The 22543-nt window shown below is 49.2% G+C and overlaps 4 non-coding genes across 4 annotated transcripts; 2 read left to right on the forward strand and 2 right to left on the reverse strand.

Annotated features, from left to right (window-relative positions):
• Nucleotides 1–6872: 6872 nt before the first annotated feature.
• Nucleotides 6873–6944, reverse strand: TRNAA-AGC. Its single transcript has one exon. It is a non-coding gene; the product is annotated as a tRNA-Ala (tRNA).
• Nucleotides 6945–8875: 1931 nt separating this feature from the next.
• Nucleotides 8876–8947, forward strand: TRNAA-AGC. The gene has a single exon. It is a non-coding gene; the product is annotated as a tRNA-Ala (tRNA).
• Nucleotides 8948–9399: 452 nt separating this feature from the next.
• On the reverse strand, nucleotides 9400–9471 carry TRNAA-AGC. The gene has a single exon. It is a non-coding gene; the product is annotated as a tRNA-Ala (tRNA).
• A 9531-nt stretch (nucleotides 9472–19002) lies between these two features.
• TRNAA-CGC lies at nucleotides 19003–19074 on the forward strand. Its single transcript has one exon. It is a non-coding gene; the product is annotated as a tRNA-Ala (tRNA).
• Nucleotides 19075–22543: the final 3469 nt, after the last annotated feature.

Here is a 22543-nt window from a genome sequence, read left to right on the forward strand (position 1 = left end):
GATTACAGAGAGGCTTGGAGGGAAAATTATTGGGGACGTGGTGACAAAGAGGTCTGGGGAGGAGGCCGAGGGTTAGATTTCTCCAAAATACAAAGTCTAAGGGCATTTCTTCCCCAAGTGAATGCTCTCCAAAGAGCACTGTCCTCAGAGGGGAATCTGAATGGGCAGGTGGACAAGATGACCCATTCTGCTAAGTCTGTAAGCTTCTCCTGTCCTTGCCACCACTGTCCTTGTTCAAGGAGCTGGGAGGTCACTATGGGCTCAGCAAAATAGATCTGGTTCGAGCCTCTTCTGAGTGACCAAACTCACAACATCACAAACCCTGAGTCTTCACATGTTATCATTCCACGGAGGAACCAGTTACCCACCTCGCGTCGGGTTCGTTACACCTGACCAAGTTCACACTACAGGGTCGGCGTATGTTGTCACCGGAATAGAAACTGACCCTGGGTGGAGATTTGCCTTTACCTCTCACAATGCTCTGGGCAAACCACCATCCATGAATTTGCTGAGTGTCCTGTGATTGCACAGTATTCTTTCTGAGATAAGAAACCATTTCAGGAGCAGATGGAGTATGGCGGTGGGCTAATGTTCTGGAGTTCGCCATCTCTCTGAAGCAGCTGGCCTACTGGAATGGTGGACTGCCCTTCCAAGTACTTGGTTATGGTACGGGCTAGGTGACAACAGTTTTCTGGGAGCTGGGGTAATGACATCCAGGATATGCTAGGTGCTCTGACCCAGTACGTAGCACTGTCTCTCTCTCATCGGGATTCGTGGTTGCAGGAGTCAGGGAGAGGAGATGGGACTCAGTCCTTTTGCTCTTATGGCTAATGGCCAAGGGACCATTTTGCTTCCTGTCTATGCCATTGACGACCTTCATTCTGACTCCAGAGCCTTTACATGTTTTTCCAGTGCTCTCTATGTGATCGGAACTTCTGTATAACAGGCATGACCTTATTTAGAGAGTTAAAAACAGTGGGGGTGGGCGGTTAGTGAGGGATGCAGAGGAGAACCTGACGGCATGAAGTCCCTAAGTTCCCTATGTCAGAGCTCTGAAGAATTCACCTCAGGAACCGGTGAAGGAGAACGTGGTCTGTTAAGTTGTGTACAAAGAGCGGAGGGATGAGAATGTTTTTGGACAAAAACAGTACTTCTCCTACATCCAGTAAGGAGAAGAGACCTATTTTGGTTGCACCAGAACACTGTGGATTCACCAACCCCCTGACTCCCACCCCCACGTTTCTCACCTTTGGAAGCACCGAGTGATTAGTTCTCTTCTGTGGAGGACCCCACTTTACTTGTTTAGAAAGCGTCACGACCCGTTGCTTGCTCCTTCTGGTGACCGTACAGGATAGTTTCCAGCTGAAGACAGAAGGGTGGGGAGGGAGGGGGAAGGGACTGCCACCGGGAAGGTTTGTTTCTCCTTGGCCTGCAGCTAGTGCATTGACCCAGGCACAGTTGAAAAAATAATGCCCTTTAAGAGATAACTGACTGAGAATCTCATCTGTTACTTTTTCTTTCTCTTTCTGTTTTCTCTTTCATGCCTCTGCAAGATATTGCCAGTGGAATCGAGTCCTCAGGCTTGATGTGACTCTGCCGTCCCCAGTTCCAGATCCTTCTCTTTTGTTTCCTTCAATCAAATATTCCTTGGGGAGACAGACATCATCAGTAACGACGAGGCCCGTGGCGTTGAGATGGGTCAGGAGCAAAGGCAACCCATGCAGGGTATGAACCGAACTCTGATGTAAACAGGACAAAGTGAGCAAATTAATTCAATGAGAGGAAAGTGAGGAAAGGCTGTCCGTGTGTGCTTTAAGAGACGGAAGGGGAAGGGCAGGAATGCACTCGACCGCTGAACTACACTGCCTCATAATCCGAGAAGTTCAGAGACATACCTGTCTCCGCTGACTTCCATTAGTTGTTACTGGTTCCTCGCGAAATGAGTGTAGACGTGGAAATAAGGACTTAAAAATGTTGGGGAATCTTTTGATGGCTTTGACCCCTACGTGCATACCCAGAGGACCTGGCTCACCTAACAGTGTGTGGGTCTAATGGGGGCTGTCCGCCTGCTCAGTGAATAGAACAAAGAGAGGGAAACAGACTAGTACAGGGGAGCAAAACTTCACCTCTACCCATCCGAGGTTCTCAACTGGGACTCTAACCAAAAGGTAGATGAATAAGAGAAAAAACAGTTTATTAACATGTGAAGTATATATCGTGTGGGATTAACCTCAACAAACAGTTGCTGAAAACATCAGCTTAGAATTTCTTAGCATCTTCTACAAAGAGCAGGAAATTTTCAGAGAAACAACAGGACCAACGGGACTGAGGAAGACAGTTTTAGGCGATAAGGGCAGCAAGGCGGAAGGTAAAGACATGGCAGGAAACTAATGGGGAAAAGGTCTGTTTGCAGCTTCGTCTGGTGCCTCTCCAGGCTGGTACATGTCCGTCTTCTGTAAACAGAGACTTTAGATCCTGACTTCAGGCAGGAAGGGGAAGGGTGGAGAGAGATTTTCTTGTGTTTGCTGCTTCTTAACTGCCTTCTGGTCAAAGTAATTTTTATGTCAAAGTGGCATATTTTAGGTGATATATTTTGGTTTACTTCACTAGTCACGTGTAGTGGGACCATATTGTGGCACATGATATTTTAGGGTTAACCTGTCAACTAACCCAAAAGCATATGAAAACCTGAGAAATTATGTTTTTTTCGTATCTTGTTATATTTAAGTGTTTACGTCTATTTTAAAAAATTTATAGTTTAGGGGAGTCTGGGTGGCTCAGTTGGTTGAGCATCTGACTTTGGCTCAGGTCATGATCTCACAGTTCATGGTTTGAGCCCCACATTGAGCTCTGCACTGACAGTGCAGCACCTGCTTGGGATTCTCTGCCCCCTCCCTTGCTTGGGTTTTCTCTCCCCCTCTCTCTCAAAAATAATAATTAAACATTTTTTAAAAACTTTAAAAATTTTATAGTTTAACATTAGTAGCTAATTGGAATTTTAAAATTATACATACATATGTTTAAAATTTTTTAATGTTTATTTATTTTTGAGGGAGAGAGAGACAGTGTGTGAATGGGGGAGGGGCAGAGAGAGAGGGGGACACAGAATTCGTAGCAGGCTCCAAATTATATATTTTTTAAAATTTAATTTATTTTTATTTATTTATTTTTTTAAATTTTTTTTTCAACGTTTATTTATTTTTGGGACAGAGAGAGACAGAGCATGAACAGGGGAGGGGCAGAGAGAGAGGGAGACACAGAATCGGAAACAGGCTCCAGGCTGTGAGCCATCAGCCCAGAGCCCGACGCGGGGCTCGAACTCACAGACCGCGAGATCGTGACCTGGCTGCAGTCGGACGCTTAACCGACTGCGCCACCCAGGCGCCCAAAATTTAATTTATTGAAGACTAAATTAGGTTCGTTTGATGGTTTTCTTTTTCTTTTTTTTTTTTTTGTCAAAAAAGTGGTAGTATCTCAATATGATGAGGATAGAAATGATTGCAAAAAATGCAGACCAAAATTGGTCCTTCTGGTTTTAGGTGGAAATGTGATCTTTCATAGGTTAAGTTTGGTTTTGTGGTTTTCATTGATGGTGAGGTGCTAATGGGGTTATTTGCAGAAATGTGTTGGCTAATCAAGGAACAAAGCCATTAGAACTTAAGTTATGTTAACACCAAAACATAAAATAAATTCAAAATAAAAAGAACTCTTTGAAAAGAAGACTGAATTAAAAAGCTATGGGAGCAGAATGTTCAATATTTTACATAAGAACGTTAGTGATCCAGGCTACTTTTATAAAATGCTACTTTATTAAAAACCGTAATTGCCAAGACATTAGCGAAATGTTGCATCAAAGATATTGACCTAGAAATGTCGAATGAATACATGGCAAAATAAAATAAAATGATTTAGTATCCATAATAAGGAATACCAAGAAGGAAGTTATTGATGTCAGTGAATGAAATTGGTTTTCAGATCTGAATCTTTATGACCTTGGTTGTCATCTGCTTTCCACTTTTATTTTTAAGTTATTGATTATTTTCTCAAATTTTTATTTAAATTCTAGTCAACGTTTTTAGTATTCTAATCTCAGTAGTGAACGTATCCTTCATTTAAGAATGCTTCATAATGTTCTTTCCTGGAGCCCTGAAAAGTTAGACATTCCAGACAGGGACAAAACTCTACCTGGTAGAGTTCGCTGCAAGTAATGGTAGGTTCGCTGCAAGACTGTTTGGCAGGAGGGAGAATTAAAAGGCTCAGTTCATTGTGCAAATGGCCAGTGATGTTCAACAATTTTCCCCATGTCACCAGTGAAACCAAGATGGCCTAATGCCAAGTAGTTTCTCATAACAACATGCACACCACAGTGACACACACACACACGCACACACACACACACTATAGAGATTCTTCTGGGTCTTTTCACTGTGCCTATGATTGGCCATCACCCCACATGCACACGCACATAACATTCAAGGTAGGAATGAATGAAAAAGGGTGTTGCTGAGTAGCATACTGGAATCCCCCCACACACACTTCTTGAGATTTTTCCAATTACACTTTAGATTTTTATTTTTTAATTTCTAAATGAAATCACAATCAGAATAGATCAGGCAACATAGCACAGTGCAAGGATGTATGATTGTCCCATTTGGATCACCAAGTTTTGGTAACAAGCTCTTTATTAGAAAGGGGGACGTATCACAAAGTCTGGGAGACAAGCCGATTTTGATGGCACTCTCATGATTGTGTGTGTGTGTGTATTCAAGCATCTGGAGGGGAGAAACCTGAGCCAGAGACCAACTTCTGCCATGAAGGTGGAGACAATGACCTGAGAGATGAGAGGAACAGGGGAGAGAGACAGGGATAGGATATTAGGAAGACGTGAGGATCACAGGAGGAATGTTCCAGGAAGAATGTGTAAGCGGCAACTGACGTCTCCATCAGAAGAAAACAAAGTCTTTCATACAATTCATTTATACTGTAGATTTCAAGAACGTGGTCTTGCTAAAGTTTAAGAATCATTGTCGTAAGGAAATTATCTTCTCAGGACTCCACAATAGATACAAACATATAAGTCATTTAGAATTTTCTTTAGTATTCCTTCGATTATTTATAACAATTTGAGAAATCCACAGCATTTACAGACTGTAGTATGGCATAAAAACATTTCTGTCTTATGAATAACTACACATTTATAATATGTACAGAATTAAAATTAATGAAGACATTTGGAGGAATCAATAAATGCACGTGATCTTAGGACCTATGTTTGGCTGAATCGCCGGGTGTGCGGGATGGGTGGACTCAGCGGGCCTCAGGTCTCGGGAAGAGCAGACAGCACGTCTTCTGCGGCTTGGATGTTGAGGATGTTGTGTGCAACCTGGAGGCATGGGATTGCTTGGGGGCCCTTCTTGCAGGAAAGGAGCGTTTACTTTGGGTGGAGCATGTCCGCTAGAGCCGATGTGAGTTAGTACACAGAAAACTGGTGATTTTGCGTGACTCTCCAATGTCGCCCGAACTTACGGGGCCCCGGGGGGCGGGGCAAGAGATACAAGGTTCCCACAGTCTTGAAGAAGAGCCTTCATAGCACCTCTCGATTCATACAGTGGTTTGGTTTCCTGAGAGTGGTTCATTATCTGCGACAAACACTGAATTAGCGCACAGCAAACCAATCACCTCTTTCGTGATCAACGATAGAAGCTCTTGGGCCACCTGCCTGGCTCAGTCGGTACAGCCTGGGCTGCTTGATCCCCAGGCTGTAAGTTCAATCCCCACCTTGGGTGTAGAGATAACTTCAAAACTAAGTTAGCTGCTCTTTCCCTCAAATCTCTTGCTTCGCATTCAAGTCTCTCCGTGCAATATTTTCTCCTGGTTTAGGTCAGGCATAAAGACTATTCTACTTTATAAACTGGGTTGTATGATCGAATTCATATGGATTCACCAAAGTTACTATGTTATCAGGACCGTGGATTGAAAAATTGTGGAGAAAGGTCCAGTCGCCCCACAAGCAAAAGCAATTGCCCTAAATCGGGGGAGAAGGTGAGTGGCTTCTCTGATTCTCCTGTAAGTGCTCATGGCACCTGCCGTCCGTCTTCTCTTACAGCCTTTCCAGGAGGCCGTGCTCTGCCAGCTACGCGGAGTCTGAGCTCAGGACCAGTGCGAGGGGGATGTTTTGGAATCCAGACAGGGCAGGGAGAGGAGCAAGTGCTTGCCATGAGTGGCTACCTTCGGTGTCCTTGAACATCTCGCTCTCGGTCTTTCAGGGAAGGAGCGGCCTAGGCTGGCCTCCCCCCGGTCTGTCACCCGACATGTCATCAGGGCCAGCCGCAGTCCCTGACCAGGGCCCAGCAGATTATGCAGCCAGCCGGGCCACCTTCCATCACTGGGCAATCCCGTGTTCTTTGTTACAGAGCAGAAACCTTCCTCTGAAGGTACCGAAGCAGGTTGACTTTTTCAGATTTTCTAGGCCTTTAATTTTAAACTTTCCCTCAAATCCAGGAAAACCCTGTTGACTTGGCTCCTGATGTTCGAGGTGCAGGAAAGACCAGGTGGGTATGGTTTCACTGTCTTCGCAGATGCCCTTTCCGGTCAGAGGGTTTCCTGCTTCTGGAACTCTGACTTTCCCAACTTAGTGATGGCGGAGTGAAGACCTTGGAGAATGCAGCACTGGTTGCCGAGGGTGGGTGGAGGATGAAAAGGCTGACTTTGAGTGACGGAGCACGAATTTCTACCGTGTGTTCCAAAGTGGCTAGAAGGTCGCCAAGACAGCATCCTCCTCCTGGGAGGATGGAGACTTGCAGACAGAAACCTGGATTTTTTTTCACTCCAGGATCAAAAGACCCCTCCTCGAGATGTAGGAGCCTGGGGAATGGAGGTGCCGGGGATTGAACCCGGGGCCTCGTGCATGCTAAGCACGCGCTCTACCACTGAGCTACACCCCCGGTGTGGGCACACTTTTTTCAGAAGCATTTTCATCGCAGCCATCTACCCGCTGGGCGTCCTGAGGACACGAAGCTTTGAGCGCCGACATCCTTACACACGACTCCTTATTTCGGAACCGCCTAGACGGCGTCTCTTGTGCAGCTGCGTGAGGATGAAGGTGATGGTGCTTCCCGAGACCCGCTCATGCTCCTCAGCCCGCCCTGACCTTGGGGCCCCTCAAAGCTTCATGAGAAGACGGCAATGGGGAGCCGGGTCATAGGTCTGCCAGCACAGAAGCACAGAAACAGTGCTGCCCTAGTGACAACGAAGAGGGCTAGTCTCCTATGTTAATTTCTCTTCTTTGAAGATTTATTTATTTGAATTCAAGTAAGTTAACATGTGGTGTAGTCTTGGCTTCAGGAATGGAACCCAAGAATTCATCACTCACACACAACACCCAGTGCTGGTCCCAACAAGCGCCCTCCTCAATGTCCATCTCCATCTGGCCCATCCCCCACCCACCTCCCTCCCTCATCCCTCAGTTTGTTCTCTATCTTTAAGAGTCTTATGGTTTGTCTCCTTCTCTGTTTTTATCTTATTTTTCCTTCCCTTTCCCTATGTTCGTCTGTTGTATTTCTTCAATTCCACGGGTGAAATCATATGATATTTGTTTTTCTCTGACTTATTTATATGTATACATATCATCTTTATGCATGTCTTTATCCATTCATCAGTCCATGGACATTTGGGCTCTTTCCATAATTTGGCTCTATCTTAATTTCTTAATACAGATCCCCACTAGCAGGAACCAAGGCTGCTGGAGGAAGTTGCTGTCACCCCAGGGCTGGGGCAGGGGAATCACAAGGGGACCCTAGACCATGTCTCTGTGCCAGAATGTAAGAAAGTGCTCAAAAGATGACGGTAGGCTCAAAAGGACACGGGGCCTCTAGAGAAATGTTGGAAGCCCTGAGTATTAAAATGGAAAATGAACAATGAAGGAATGTAATCTAATGGATACAATAAGAAAACCTGAGTCTATACTGGTAAGAAAGAGAGAGAAGAGAAAGCTTTCTTTATAATGGTTTGTGCGTTACTACGTGTGGAACCACGGATCCTCATGTGTCTTCAGTGGAAGTGGCCCTGAGTTCAAGTGACGACCCACCTACACTCTGGGCTTGAACAACTTCACTATGAGTTCTGTAAGAAGGGGCTTATAAAGAGCAAATTCATTTGTTTCCTTCCTTCCAGTTCCCCTGGAGAGCATTTTCTTCTGAAAGAGGCTCTATGTACACAGGAGTGTGTTTTCTAGTCTACTTTCCTGTCTTCTGTCCTTCCGGCTCTCAGAACGAGATGCAGCGTCTAGACAGAGTGAGGACCCCACCTCCCTAGACACAGATGTTTGGCACAGCAATTTAGGGAAGAAGTGACAGATACACTCTGCTCCTCATTTCACACCAATATTGTGAAGTACTTACTCCACATTGTCTCCCAACCTGGACCTCACTTTCCTGAGTGGCCTCACCTTTACTGGTTTGTCCTTTTTTTCTTTTCTTTTGTTCTGTTCTGTTTTGTTTTGTTTGTTTTTAGCGCTTGATCCTATACAGGTACTGTTTTTGTATATCCCCTGCACCACTTTTCTTCTGAGAGCTCTGCAGATAGGAGGGAAGGAAACTGAAGAACCAAGAGAATGTTCCATCCTGAAACTCTCCTTGGTGGTGGACAGGAACTTTCACTCAGGAAGTCGGCTGCCCGCAGTCCTCTGAGGGTCGGACAGTTATGAGGCTAATTGTGTTAAGGGCTTTGCAGGTTGGAATGCAATGTGTCCTCTCTCGAGTGCGTCTGAAACAGCAGGGTTGTATGCAGTGGGTCCCGAGTTATCAGCTTAAATCTTGGTGCACCTGCAGATAATAGGGGCCACCAGTATGGTGGACACAACAGGATTCCACCAGGAGGGGGTGTAGCTCAGTGGTAGAGCGCGTGCTTAGCATGCACGAGGCCCTGGGTTCGATCCCCAGCACCTCCATGCTTCCTTCCTGCAGGTTCACTTTTGACCAAACTCCACACTGATCTGAATGCCAGGACAGGCATACCACTGACACAAGAATAGCCGTGTTGTCTTTACCTAGTGCAGGTATAATTACCGCAGTGTTGAAGCAGTCAGTTTGGAGGAATCAAGCCCTTAGGAATTGAAATGACTAAGTATTAAACTATCAACCATGAAAAGGAAAGATAGAAAAGAGTAAGAATCCTGGGACAAATTGCACCAAATTTCTTCTCTTTTTCTCACTATCCTCAAGTGAATACACAGAGAAGAAACTTTCCCTTTTTTCCTATTCCCTGCTCTTCCCTATCCTTCCACACTGTGCCCGGCATGAAAATGCCACCAGGGAAAGAAAGTGAGATGTCAGGTTGGAACTCCTTCCGGAGTCAAACCCATGGAGTTCGTTCAAAAGCTTATCCTCACGGATGGCCATGTGGAGGTGCTGGGGATTGAACCCAGGGCCTCGCGCATGCTAAGCGCGCGCTCTACCACTGAGCTACACCCCCTCCTGGTAGAGTGCTGTGGTGTCCACCATACTGGTGGCGCCTATTATCTGCAGTTGCGCCAAGATTTAAGCTGACAATTCAGGACCTACTGCATACAACCCTGCTGTTTCAGACGCACTAGAGAGGAGAGTTGCACTACTATACAATGGGGTTACATAGGGAATATGTGTAGAGTTCAAGGAGATTTCCCAGGGGTACCTGTCAATGACCTCATGCACTGTGATTAAAAAGTCAATGAAAACTGTAATAATCTGATATAGGGAGCACTGCTAATGTGACCAAACTTTTGGCAGTGTGGATGAACCTCACTCGGCCAGCTGGAGTGCTTGTTGATGGGAAGGAAATATGGAATAGAGGTGGAGCGGACGGCTATGATGACCAATACTCGGCAGACACAAGGACTAGAAGGGCCAGAAGCACCCCCCTCTCCTGGCCTTCCTGGATTTGCAGCCTTATCAGTCCAAGTCTCTGTCTCTGGAGTTCCGTGTTCAAATTTCCCTCTTCCTATGAGGACACCAGTCCTATTGGGTTAGCACCCACCTAATGGCCTCGTCTGCACCTGACTACATCTGCAAAGACCCTATTTCCAACGTTTATTTATTTTTGGGACAGAGAGAGACAGAGCATGAACGGGGGAGGGGCAGAGAGAGAGGGGGACACAGAATCGGAAACAGGCTCCAGGCTCTGAGCCATCAGCCCAGAGCCTGACGCGGGGCTCGAACCCACGCACCGCGAGATCGTGACCTGGCTGAAGTCGGACGCTTAACCGACTGCGCCACCCAGGCGCCCCCAAAGACCCTATTTCCAAATGAAGTGACATTCTGAGGTCCCAGGACGCCCATGAATTTGGAGGAAGAGGAACTTTCAACTGAGTACAACTACCCCATAACATAAGACTAGTCACTGTAGTTATCTTTATGACCCAGAATTTGAGTAACAGGATACCAGGGAGTATTTGTTAGGACACATAGAAACATCACCAAAAGATGGCTGACTGGGATTTTGTGTTTTCTTCGTGTGGAAGTTAAATATGGTTTAAAGAGGTGTGTGAGGGTGCCAGGTAAGCTGCGACATTGTTTAAGAAACAGGGCTTCCCTTCATCAAAACTCACCCAATATTAAAACAAAACAAAACAAAACCCAAACAAAGAAACCTTTTTTAGTTTGGAGAGAATGTTTCACTGAACCCCAAGTTCATCTGCCCCTGGTTTGAAAAGCTAACACTTAAGAGACAAGATTTGACTGGAAAGGAATATGACCTTTATTCAGGAGCCCAGCAACCTGGGGAGAAGGTGGACTCTTGTCCAAAAGCCACCTCCAAGGTTTCTGCCTGGCCCAGGGATGGGGTTTTTAAGGAGACTTAGTTAATCAGTTAAGGGATGCAGTGATCTGTGGCAATTCTTGATCGTGCACAGTTTTGATGGCGACAGCTACAGACATTATCTCAGGGCTCAAGGTTGTGCAAGAGGGTTTGCTTCCTTGGTGCCCAGGGTGGTGCAGGAGAGCCTGGTGATGGGTAGGAGGCTCCGTTCTTTTTAGGAAAGAATTCATGATCTTGATCAAGATACAAGGAAATGTTTAAGTTCATCAATGACATGGGCTAAGGCTACTTGCTCAAAGTTAAAGACGATTTGGTTGGCTGGAGGAGCTGAGGCGGCTTCACGAGGAGCAGGAGTTAAAAAAAGAGAGAAGAAAGAGGAAAAGGAGAAGCAAATGGAAGAGGAAGAAAAGGGAGAACTTCCAATCCAAATGGTGATTTTTTAGCACCGAGAGAAGGAATGGCAACACTAGATTTAGAAGAAGCCGATTGTGCTGCTTAAGTTCTAGTGGTGGAGGCTTCGACAGTACTTAAATTATCGCAGCACGTTCGAGGTCTGAAGCCATCATTCCTCAGCCCCTAAAGGAGAATTATAAACCCAGACCAGAGAAATTGGTGATTAGTGGAATTTTGAAAAAAATATATTATGCACTCATTGTGTCCCTCCAAGAAGAACAAAAAACAGCAGCTGTGCACCCATTACCTTCCACTCATTGTGTTAGAGTGGGCAGTTAATTAGGTTCTAAGAGGAAGCCTGGAGGCCAGCACGGAGGAGGCTGTGCCCAGTCGTGGGGAGGGTCAGAGGCCTGTCCTGCCGCACTCCCCAGAAGCCCCAGCACACCAGACGGGCCCCAGATGGCGGAGCCAGGACAGGAAGCCCCTGAGCAAGTATGGACGAGAAGGCACACGATCCTGCTTCCAAGAAATCCCCACCCCCAGGTAATGAATATTCCTCCTGCTTGTTAACAACTGTCAATAACAGATAGAAACTCCATCCCCGGGGTGCTTGGGCTCTCACTAGCTCACCTATCTCCAGTGTGTACCTTTTGCTTTAATAAACTTTCCCATCTGTGTGGCTTGTTGACCGTGATGCATGTCTGTCCTTGAATTCATTCCCCTGACAAGGCTCAGAACCTTTGAGGACTCCTTCGGGTTGGGCTGGCTGGAGGCCCCAGGACCAGGGGGCTCCCCAGTACACGCCGCAACAATTCAATCAAAGTCTTGTATCTGCTACTTATATTGAAACAATTATTGGGTTAATCACTTGACTTAAAGTGTGAATGAAGTAGTCTCTGACCTCAAGGGGTTGGGAGTACAAAAGATTAGAAGGCAATTACATCAAAACCCACAAGAATTCTTGGTAACCTACTCTCCAGTCTTACCAGCTGTAGCGTGAAGCCATCTCATAACTACAAAGTTGAGAGAAAAGAGACCACTGGAAATAGGAGACATTTTTGTTTTGTATATGGTGGTGCTCAAGTTCTTCTTTCCCAGGAGGTATTTCCTGGGCTTTATTGACTGCAGGTGGAGAAGGCAGGCATGGTATAGAAAATAAAGCCACAAGTCAACTGTAGACAGATGACACTTGAACGTGGGTGTGGACAAGATGGTCAAGAGAGACTGGATTGGAACTGGTTTGTAGCACGAGAGAAAGAAACTGTGGAGAGGAAGAGAAAGTTCCATCTTGGGAGTTTCGTGGGTGTGGCTTGAAAATAATATAAAAAAGAGGTTTTAGGCCAGTGAACGGGTGTCTGGGAGAGACTGGCCAGGCAGGTAAGGTTGTAAGAGCAGAATGGTATCATACAGTCTAGAATTTATTATCCTTTCTTTATGGATCTAGGTTGAGGTTATAGATATAGTGGGTTTAACACAACGGACTTAAAAAAATAACATCTTTTTGTTAAAGTCTTATTAAATCCAGTTGATTTTTTATTTTTTTTAAGTAAGCTCTATACCCAAACACGGGGCTTGAACTCATGACCCCAAGATCAAGAGTCACATGCTCTACCAGCTGAGCCAGCCAGATGCCCCAACGGAATGGGCTTTTGGTTTAAAAAGTGAGGGTTTCGAAGAACCACAGAAAATAAGTGAAATATACATATATTTTGCAGGATGCTACAAAAAACCTGTCACTGTCAAAGATGGTTCAATGGGAGGCTGTGTTTCTGGCATATGTGAAAGTTCTGGCTTGGGTTCCTGATGGATCTAGGGCGGCTCTGTCTTCCCCTGACTCTGGAAATAGGGAATTGTCTCCTTTCTCCCCCTGTCTTGTCACAAGATCCAGTGGGTTGTTCCTACACAGGGTGATTGGCACAACATAAGAAAGAAATGAGTGTAAACCCACAAGTAGCCACCAGATTAATCAGCTTTTCCAACCAGAGCTACCATTTTGCAATATTGCTGAAGAGAAAGGAACATAGAACTTTCCTGAGAGAGGAAAAAGAACTTCTGAACTCCCTGTGGGTCCTTGCTGTTACTATTTTAATTTTTTTTTTTACATTTTTATTTATTTTTGAGAGAGAGACAGGGCACGAGTGAGGGGGGGAAAGAGAGAGGGAGACACAGAATCTGAAGCAGGCTCCAGGCTCCAAGCTGTCAGCACGGAGCCTGACGTGGGGCTGGAACCGACTGAGCCACCCAGGTGCCCCCTTGCTGTTACTATTATAATCTATACAAACTTCATTGCAGACTTGATCGCTGGGGTCAGACATCTCAACCCTGAGTTGGTCATCCATATTAGTGACTTAGGTGGGCATTACTGGCAGGAAGCATGACACTTCTTTTCACTGTAGAGCCTACTACATCTAAGTAACAATTTATAGAGGTTTCAGAAGGCTCTAATCTCTGAGTCGGGAACTCTGTAGATATCTCTTATCCTAAGGATCCTAAGGCCCTCCATGAAAAGGAGGGCCCTTGGAGACTAGGTGGTAAGAAGGGCTCAAAATTATCCATTGGTATCAGAAGATAAGGGTATTGATCCAATTTCAATTGTGAGCTCTTAATTTTCTAGTTGGAATTAAACATTTTATCCACTAAGCTACATTGTTAATTCATGCCCAAGTTTCTCGATGCTAACACAAAGCCTAAAGCCACATAACGGTGTCAAGAATTTTCTGTTTCTTGCTTCTAATGCAGAAACAAATTAACCTAAAAACAACAAAAACCTGGAAGAAATCCTGTTCATGCCTCTGTACTTACTAGCATAATACACAGTAAAACCTTGGATTGCGAGTAACTTGTTCTGTGAATGTTCTGCAAGGTAAGCAAACATTTCTAATACGTTTTAACTTGATAAACAAGCGATGTCCTGGAGTATGAGTCGTCTGTGACACCAAATATCACGTGATCACAACTGAGCCAATGGCGCTCGCTCTCTCTCTCTCTCTCTCTCTCTCTCTCTGGGATTGTGGGTGATCATCTCCCATGCTCAGATGCTGGGTCTCAGGCTGCTGTGTTTGGCAGAAATCAGTGATTTTTCAGCACGTTGGAAGGTGCCCGTAACTGGCACTAGTGTATTTTTTGTTACTTCCAAACACCTATGGACAGTCCTTTGCTTTTCCATCCAAGAGTGAGCTTAGGAATCCTTTGCTTCATTTTAGGTCAGGCTGCCTGCAGATGTAGACCCTTTCCTCTGCTGCCTTATTGCCAGTTACATTAAATACAGTCTGTGACGAGTATTTTAATTATTTAATTTTAAGTATTATATTATTAATACTGTGCTGTAGTCAACATCCGTGCAAGCATATACAATGGCCCCCGTGCAGGAAAAGGTTCCATTGAACCAAGAGATAGCAGTGATTCCGTTACTGATAGTGAAAGTCGTCCTATGCAATAATCCTCCTCTCTTGTCTCCCTCACACCAGCCACCAAGGTTTTCAAAGGTAAGTGCAGGTCAATTTGTTTTTCTTTATATTTTGTATTTTCTTTATCATTTTGTATTATATTACAGTATTGTCATTAAACACCGTAATCATTTTTATATGAATATCTTCGGGTTGTGGAACGAATCATGAGTTTCCATTATTTCTTATGGGGAAATTCACTTTGCTTTGGATTACAAGCATGTTTCCGGGACGACCTATGCTCAGAAACCCAGGTTTTACTGTAAGTCTGGTCAAGCCACCTAGAGGTCTTTTAAGTGAATCCCTCACTCCCCAAATCCAACATGGCTGCAAATCCTGTGTCAGTCTACACTCTTCCTTGTTCTCAAATCTGTCTTTCCATTTTCACGCCTACATCCACTCTTTTGTTCACCCATCTAAATCTTGTAAGAGTCTCTAAAGAGGATTAGTGGGTTGCCTACATTGGAACAATGGTATTCTCATTCTACTGCAACTCTGGCTTTGCCCCCTCAAAGTCTTGACTTCAGAAGCCAGTTGAGAAGAGATGAGGCTGTATGGACAGAGATGCCCACACTATAAACACCATAGTGAGTTTCCTAAGAGAAAGCCAGGTTTCAATTAGCTTCTTCTAAGACTTAGAAATGTGTAGGGGAAAGGAAAGAGTAGCTTGAACAGGGCCTGAAATCCTGAAGTCTCGCACCAAAGACTAAATCTTCACCAACAGAGCCATACCACTCCCTAGGCAAAGAGATCATTGATGTCTAGTCAAGTGGATTTTTGCCTGGTACTTTTTCTTTATTCCAGGTTTTCATGTGGATTTTGCCCCCACTTATACCAGAGACGTTCAAGCCTGAATGCCGCAGTCAACACGCTCCCCACACAGGGACACATGGGGTTTCAGGAAAGCTGGCTTCGTGTGGTTCTTGCAGGAGCTACCTGTAACAGAGGCTCTTGCAAGGAGGTCCCCCCCACCAGCCCGCGCATGCTCACAGTGTTCTCCAGCAGCAGCAGCACGAGCAGCCTGGCACTGCCCAAGCCACGACAGCTCTGGACTCTACAAGTCGGGTCTTCCTGTGGGACAAACGTCATCATCACTTCTCTTTCCTGGAGAAAGGGGACATTGCCCATTGTTTTGTATTCAGAAGATGGGGAGAAGGATGTGGTGGGCCACCTGTAGGCACGTCTCCTTTTGGATGATGGCACTTTTCCAGTAAGTTAACTGAATGCAATTTCTGGGTGCTTGACCTTCCAGGCTAATGGTTCCCAAACTGGCCGATTACCAGAATCACTGGGGAGACTTCAAAGTCACGGAAACTACTGATGGTTTTCCTCAATGGTGTCCAGCACTTCATCCACAATCAGGGCTCTGCGTTCTATGTGATGAAGCTGAAGACTTCTCTAGGCCTCTGGAGGTTTTCCAAGGTCTTAGATTTTGCAAACGTTTTGTAAAACCTAGTGTCCCAGCTCACGTATTTGCCTCTCTGTGCTTTCTTTATTTAGGCGAGAGTCTGTCCAAACAAGGCTCTGTGATAAATTGTAGCCTTTTTTTCCTTTCCTCTTCCTTCGTCTTTGTATGGGGGTCTCCTGAACTAGAGCTGAAGCATCCACTAACTGGGTCTACACCAGGGATTACTAGAGCAGTGATTATAACACACTGTTCTCCACCTAGGACCAAGTTTTGTGACCAGTTCAGTTCTCTTCTGTCTCATCTCCCCCACAGTAGCCTAGATTTTGAGATCTGTGTTTACATCACTCATCTCGCCATGCTTTGTCTCTCTCCAAGGTTCTTACTTTATTCCACTTGTATCTTTTCTCCAACCTGGATGTAATTTCCCTGAGGTGACACACTGCTAATCTTCTATCTGCCCCTCTGCACTATCTTACCAGTTATCAAAAACCAGAAAATTAAAATTAAAAACCACCAAATCGATAAAATCACACTTAGTATGAGTTTATTGTGCATACATAATAGCTCATGAACTGGGAGCTTTCAGATGTAAAGCTGATACAAAGCTCAAGGCATGACATCACAGGATGGCTTCTAACATGAAAGTGGGGAAGCTCTTTAATTTTTTAAAATGCTTATTTATTCTTGAGAAAGAGAGACAGAGGGAGGGGCAGACACAGAATCCGAAACAGGCTCCAGGCTCCAAGCTGTCAGCACAGAGCCTGAGCAGGGCTCGAACTCACTAACGGTGAGATCATGACCTGAGCCGAAGTCTGACGCTTAACCGACTGAGCCGCCCAGGTGCCCCGATGAAGCTGTTTAATTTTTATAGGGATTGGGTATTGCAGTGATTTCCAGATGGCAGGGATTGGTTAGAAGCGATTAGCTTACCCCATTTTTAAGCAGATGACTTGGTTCTTTTCAGGCATTTACAAGGGACAACCCACATTACACTTGTGTTCATGAGATAGGCTGCATTCACTGTGGCTTATGTGGCTTATGTGGTCCTGTCTGCTCAGGCAATTTTCAAGTCTGGTCTCTATTTTGTATTTAATTTTAACAGGGTCTTCCTCGCTTAGAAGTCACAACAGAAGTTGAAAGAAAAGGGAACTGGAGACAGAGGTGAATATTCCACCTGGGATTCCCCCTGGTACTTGGGCTGACCTTGGAGTCGGCTGCACTCAGGGGATCTTAGCGGCGGGATCTTTGGTCTAGCATTCAGATACCCTTCTCACTGCAGAGGCGCAAAAAAGACTCAGGCTAAGATTTTGTGAACCAGCGAAGCTAAATACAGCACACCTTGTTCTACCAACTGTGAGATCCTAGGATAACCTGGTAGGCAGGGCAACCATCCATTGTAGAGGGTTTGCTGGAGTGTGGGGTGTACCCAGGTGCCCAGCTCGGGCTCACCTGCAGGAGAGGCTGGGTGTGTTCCTGGATTCCTTCAACACAGCTTCCCTCTTTCCCCTTCAAGGTTGTGCACGTCCAAGCAGCATCAGCACAAGGAAGACCAGAAGGAGTGAGCAGGAAGAAAGACCACGCTCACTCGGGGGTCTCTAGAAAGGAGAGGAATAAGGGTGCCATCGCCCCCACGAAGAGGCTCATGCCCCTGCCCACGGCGCAGCTCACCAATGAACCGGAGAGAAAAACAAAGACCAAAGAAGAGGACGGCCCTCGCACAATGTTTGTTAAATTTCCTTCTGGGTTCTCAGTTGCACTTGTGTGAAGCTTGAGGCGCAGAAGACGTGCCCACTGATCGTCCCCTCCTTTTCCTTAGTCCAGATCAATCACCAATCGTGACAGGGTATGGACCCCAACTTCTGAGAGAGGGAGCAAGGGAGGGATTTCTCGAGGAACGCAGTGCTTGCTGAACTGTTCTGAACACGGAAACTATCAGTGTCCATGAAGGTGGAGGTGTGGCCGAAATACCCGGGGAGAGCCCGGGAATGATGGTCTAAAAGTCCCAGATCTCCCATTTGGAAGGTCAGGTGTCTCCTTACGTGTCACCTGATTGCAAACATCCAGACGCGCTCGTGTCTCCGGTAAATCTTGCAGAGAATCAAGGGGGGGGGGGCGGGGCCCTTCAATTACACTTAACGTCCTCGGGTCTTTAAACGCAGATCCCCCCGAAGGACATCCGTCAGCACTCCACGGGGCTCAAGTCGGTAAGCAGGCCGCCGAGCGAACGGCCTCTTCCTCGGTCTTTCCCGGACAGACCACTCCCGCTTGCTCTTCGGGGTCCAGGATCCCCCCCCCAAGCACCCAGGGCACCACTTGGAGGTCTCCCCGCGTTCCTTGATTTTATTCTTTCGAATATCTGCACCCACAGCAGGCTTTCCGCTGGGTCAGCGGGTGTCCCAGGGAAGGACTTTGCCGGCTTCGCTCGGTGCCCCAACTTTGCTCGGCTGCCCCCTGCCTGCCCTGCGCCCCGGTTCTTCCCTCCAGTGCGGGACGAAGTCACTTCAGTTAAAGTGGAGGCAGTTCTGAGTCTGTTGTTCGTACAACCCTTTGTGGACCTGACCCTCGGGGGGGGGACCCACAGGGACAACGGAGCGGACGCGGACGTCTCCCAGCGCGCGGCGCCAGAACACGCAGGTGCACCTGCGGCCGCCGCGGCGCGGGGCGCGGGGCGCTTCCGTCTGAACGTCGGCGCTGCGGTCCGGGTGGGAGACGCGAGCTTTCCCGGCGGAGGCCACGCAGACCCTGCCCTGAGGAGCGGGCCCGGAGCAGGTACCCGGGTGGGGGCGGGCGGCTCTCGGGTCAGCAGGGGCGCTATTCCGACCAAGCCGCTAAATGCTCTCCAGTTTGGCGAGTTTGGAAGCAGCGAAGTTTAGCCCAGTAGACTCTGCCGGCCGGTTCTTAGATGGTAAAAAAAGGAAAAATAAAAGTGCTATTTTATGAAGCAGGAGAGAGGGACGCAGGCCGGGGGGTGTAGCTCAGCGGTAGAGCGCGTGCTTCGCATGTACGAGGCCCCGGGTTCAATCCCCGGCACCTCCAGCCCGAGTTTTCTCCGGGATCAGGGAATCTGCAGGTTTGTTTTTATTGTCACGCACCACCCCCGCCCCGCGCCCGCAGCAGGTGAAAGAAGGAACCCCGCCCACCATCCGACCTCCTCCAGGGTCTAATTACGGACGGCGTCCGGAAAGGGCAGGACGCACACAGGACAGGGAAGACGAAACCTGAACCCGCGTTCAGGTCCTGTTCTGTGACAGCAGGGGGTCTGACCCCACACCGCGACCCCAGGCCTCTGCGTGCCCCGCGCGCGCACCCCTGCGCGACCACCGCCCGTCACCGCATGGCTGGGGTGCGGGGGCCGGAGCCCAATTCTGCTGGGGGGCGACCCGGAAAACACCCCGCGACCCAACCGCTGCGCTGGGGGCCGCGGACTCGGGAGAAGCCCCACTTAGGAATGGGGGGCGGATTTCCTCAGGCCTCGTCCGGGGGATGGGGTTCCCTCGGGTCTCGGCCCCGGGCGGGGGGTTCCTTGGGCCTCGCGCCGGAAACCCCCGAACTGCGCACGCGCGCAGCTGGCATAAAATCCTCGCGTGTCCGCGAGCAACCCTTCCACGCCGCCTCCACCCGCGCACGGGGTTCTCGCTCCTCAGGTGCGAGTCCCTGTCGGGGTGACCTGCTTGACCCGAACCGCGGTCCCTGCCCTCCCGCCCCAGACCAAGTCCCCGCGGCCCCGGCCCATCCGAGAGTTTCCACCTGTCGCTGTCCTGGAAGTTTCCTGCCTTCTGCCCCACTTGGCGGTCTTCTGGAAGGTCACCGCGCACTCGTGACGGATTCAGTAAGTTTGCATCCCCTCAACCGGCTTCTTCAACCGTTTCTAGCACTTGTTTCTAGAACGCTAAGGAAAGTCATAAAAGGGAACACACGTGTTAAGGTCCCAGCAAGGATCGGAGCGAGAGATGAAGCCCAGAGGGGCAGTGTGTGTGTGTGTGTGTGTGAGCTGTGTGTGTGTGTGTGCAAGAGTGGTTGTGGGCACACGGAGGGAAGGGTGGGAATAGATAGATGTGTAAGTTCCCTGTGTTTCCTGAAACAAACAAGGTGTGGGTAACAATTACAGAATTCCTTCATTTCTAAACATGATTCTACGTTGGGTGGATGTATCACAATGCGTTACATTTTCATTTTCTTTCGGGTGCTAGTCGGTGTATCACAGGGTAGGAATTCTGCAAAACCTGAGTCTCAAAACAAGCTTTGCTGTCCCCTGAGTACAAACAAAATCTCCCCTCTCCCAGGCTACGGGGCCAGGAGGGGTGAGGCTGGGCCGCTCACAGGCAAATGGAACAGACACGGGCTCAGGGGGCCCTGTTGTTACAGCAGCTGTCACCTGTGTGTCCGTCACTGTCACCGCCTAGAGCACAGGCGTCCCAGGCGCCCAGACCCTCCCAGCTCAGAAACACTCTTCGGACGCCGCGTCTGTGTCAGGGCGCGAGGGCTGCTCTCAGATTCCTTTTCAAGTGACCTGGCTGTTGTCTTCAATTTTCCTTCTGGTGATTCTTGGCAGGGACGAGAGCTGGCACTCGGTGTTTTCCCTTCCAGGAGCACCTATGTGCTTCCCGTGACTTTCGTAACCTCCGGGGTTAAGTAGGAAGGCTCTATAGGGCCTCAGGCTCGGCACCGGGGCAGAGCCGCGAGAGCGCCTGCAGCGCTGGGACCCCCGCCAGTGTCGTCTCCGAGGGAATCCACGTGCTGGGCGCGCTTTTGGGGAAATGGCTGACAGCTGGGCCCCCCCACACGGCCAGGCCACGTGACGCAGATGGCCCTCCAGGTCAGTCCCTGCGGGCTCAACCTCCGTGGTTCCGCGGGTTTCCACGCCGTCATAGCGGGGCCCCTGACGCCCCACTGCTCCCGGCTCCCAGAGGCCCGCTAGAAAATGCGCAAGAAAGGGTACGAAGGGAAAAACTCAGTTGTCTCTGGAAGTCTGGGTCCAGATGGGAAGAGAAGACCGAAAATCTTCATCCACTAACGGAAACGGGGCGGGGGGTGGGGGGGACGACCACGTATCTGGCAGTCCTGGAACGCGACGGACTTGAACCGGGTAAGAAACACCACCTGCGGGCGATGGCCGCGTCCGCGGAGAGCTGGGGTCGCGAACCGGGTTTCCACCTGTAAGGGGAAGGCAGAATGGTGACGCTGAAGTGACGGAGCCCTGAGCGCTGCACCGGGGGGGTAGGAATTTCTGGAAAACAGAAGAACGGCTGCTTGAAGCTGGTTTTGGAGCCTGGGGTTCCTGCTTCAAGGGTCTTTCTGCGGCGGTCGGCTGGCGCCGGGTCCCACTGATCCGTCGAGAAAGCGTTTCCGTTCCATCGGGGAGCCGGGCGTGGAACGCAGGGAGAGGGCCCGGGGCGCGGGGGAGCGCGGCGTGGGGGGCGGGGCGCGGAGAACCGGGAGCACGGCGCGGGGCTCGGGGAGCCAGGCGTGGGGCGCGGGGATCCGGGAGCGGGGTCCAGGGCGCGGGGTTGACGTGAGGGCCCGTGCGGGCGGCGCGGCCACAGCCGGACCCGCGGGCGCCCGGGGGACGCTCTCCGCCTTAGGCCACCGAGTGTCGTAGCCCCGCGGGGCCGCACAGAAAGATTCACTACTGAGAAGCTCCCCGGACTGATAATCTAGCAGAGCTGCGGGAAGCCCCGACTCCGAGACCTTGGGACCCCGGAACCCGGTAGCCGTGGACCGCGAAATTAGGAAGGCTTCCTGGGGGAGGAGGCGGAAGGAGAGAGGAGTGAGGCGTGGGTGATGCGAACGAGGGCGGAGGCGAGGTGAGGCTGCCACCCGGTGACCTGGGGACACCCGGGCCCGGGGGCCTCGACCCAGCCGGATCCGAAGATGCCCGGGAAGGTTCTGGGTCTCAGGAGAAGGAATCCAGCACAGACGCGACACAAGCAGGAACGTTTACTGAAGCGGATAGTACAGTCTGCAGATGTGAGAGCAGGTGTGTGTGTGCGTGTGTGTGTGAGCGCGCGAGGACGAGCCGCCATCCCCGAGGGGTTGGGTTCCCCTCCCCCATGTTTCACCGCCGGTTGGGAACCGGGGGACAGAATGTTCAGGACTCGGGCCTGGTCTCCCACGTTTCCTCCTCTCTTGCTCGGAGCCTCCCGTGCTGGCGCCGCCACGCGGGGCCCGTCCGTGAGACGGGGCTTCTCGGGGAGCGCGGCCCGGACGCGCCTCTGACCCCCGCTCCCGCCACCCCCCCCCCCCCGCGGCTGGGCACGGCCTCCTCCGCGCCGGCTTCCAGGCTTCCTCTTCGAGCCTAAGGAACCGCCACCCGACAAGGCGCGGAGGGTTTGCGTGCGGATCTGTACACGGGAGGAGGATGTGGATAGGTGGGTGGGAGGCCCGGCCGGCTCCGCATCTTTTCTCTGCCCTCCAGGTACGAGGAAGGACCGGTGGGGCGGACACTTCTGTCCCATGAGAAAATCCACCCGTTTTTACCCAAACTGTGGGATTTGAGGTCGTCGGC

Source organism: Lynx canadensis, chromosome B2 (assembly GCF_007474595.2).
Source record: "Lynx canadensis isolate LIC74 chromosome B2, mLynCan4.pri.v2, whole genome shotgun sequence".
NCBI lineage: Eukaryota > Metazoa > Chordata > Mammalia > Carnivora > Felidae > Lynx > Lynx canadensis.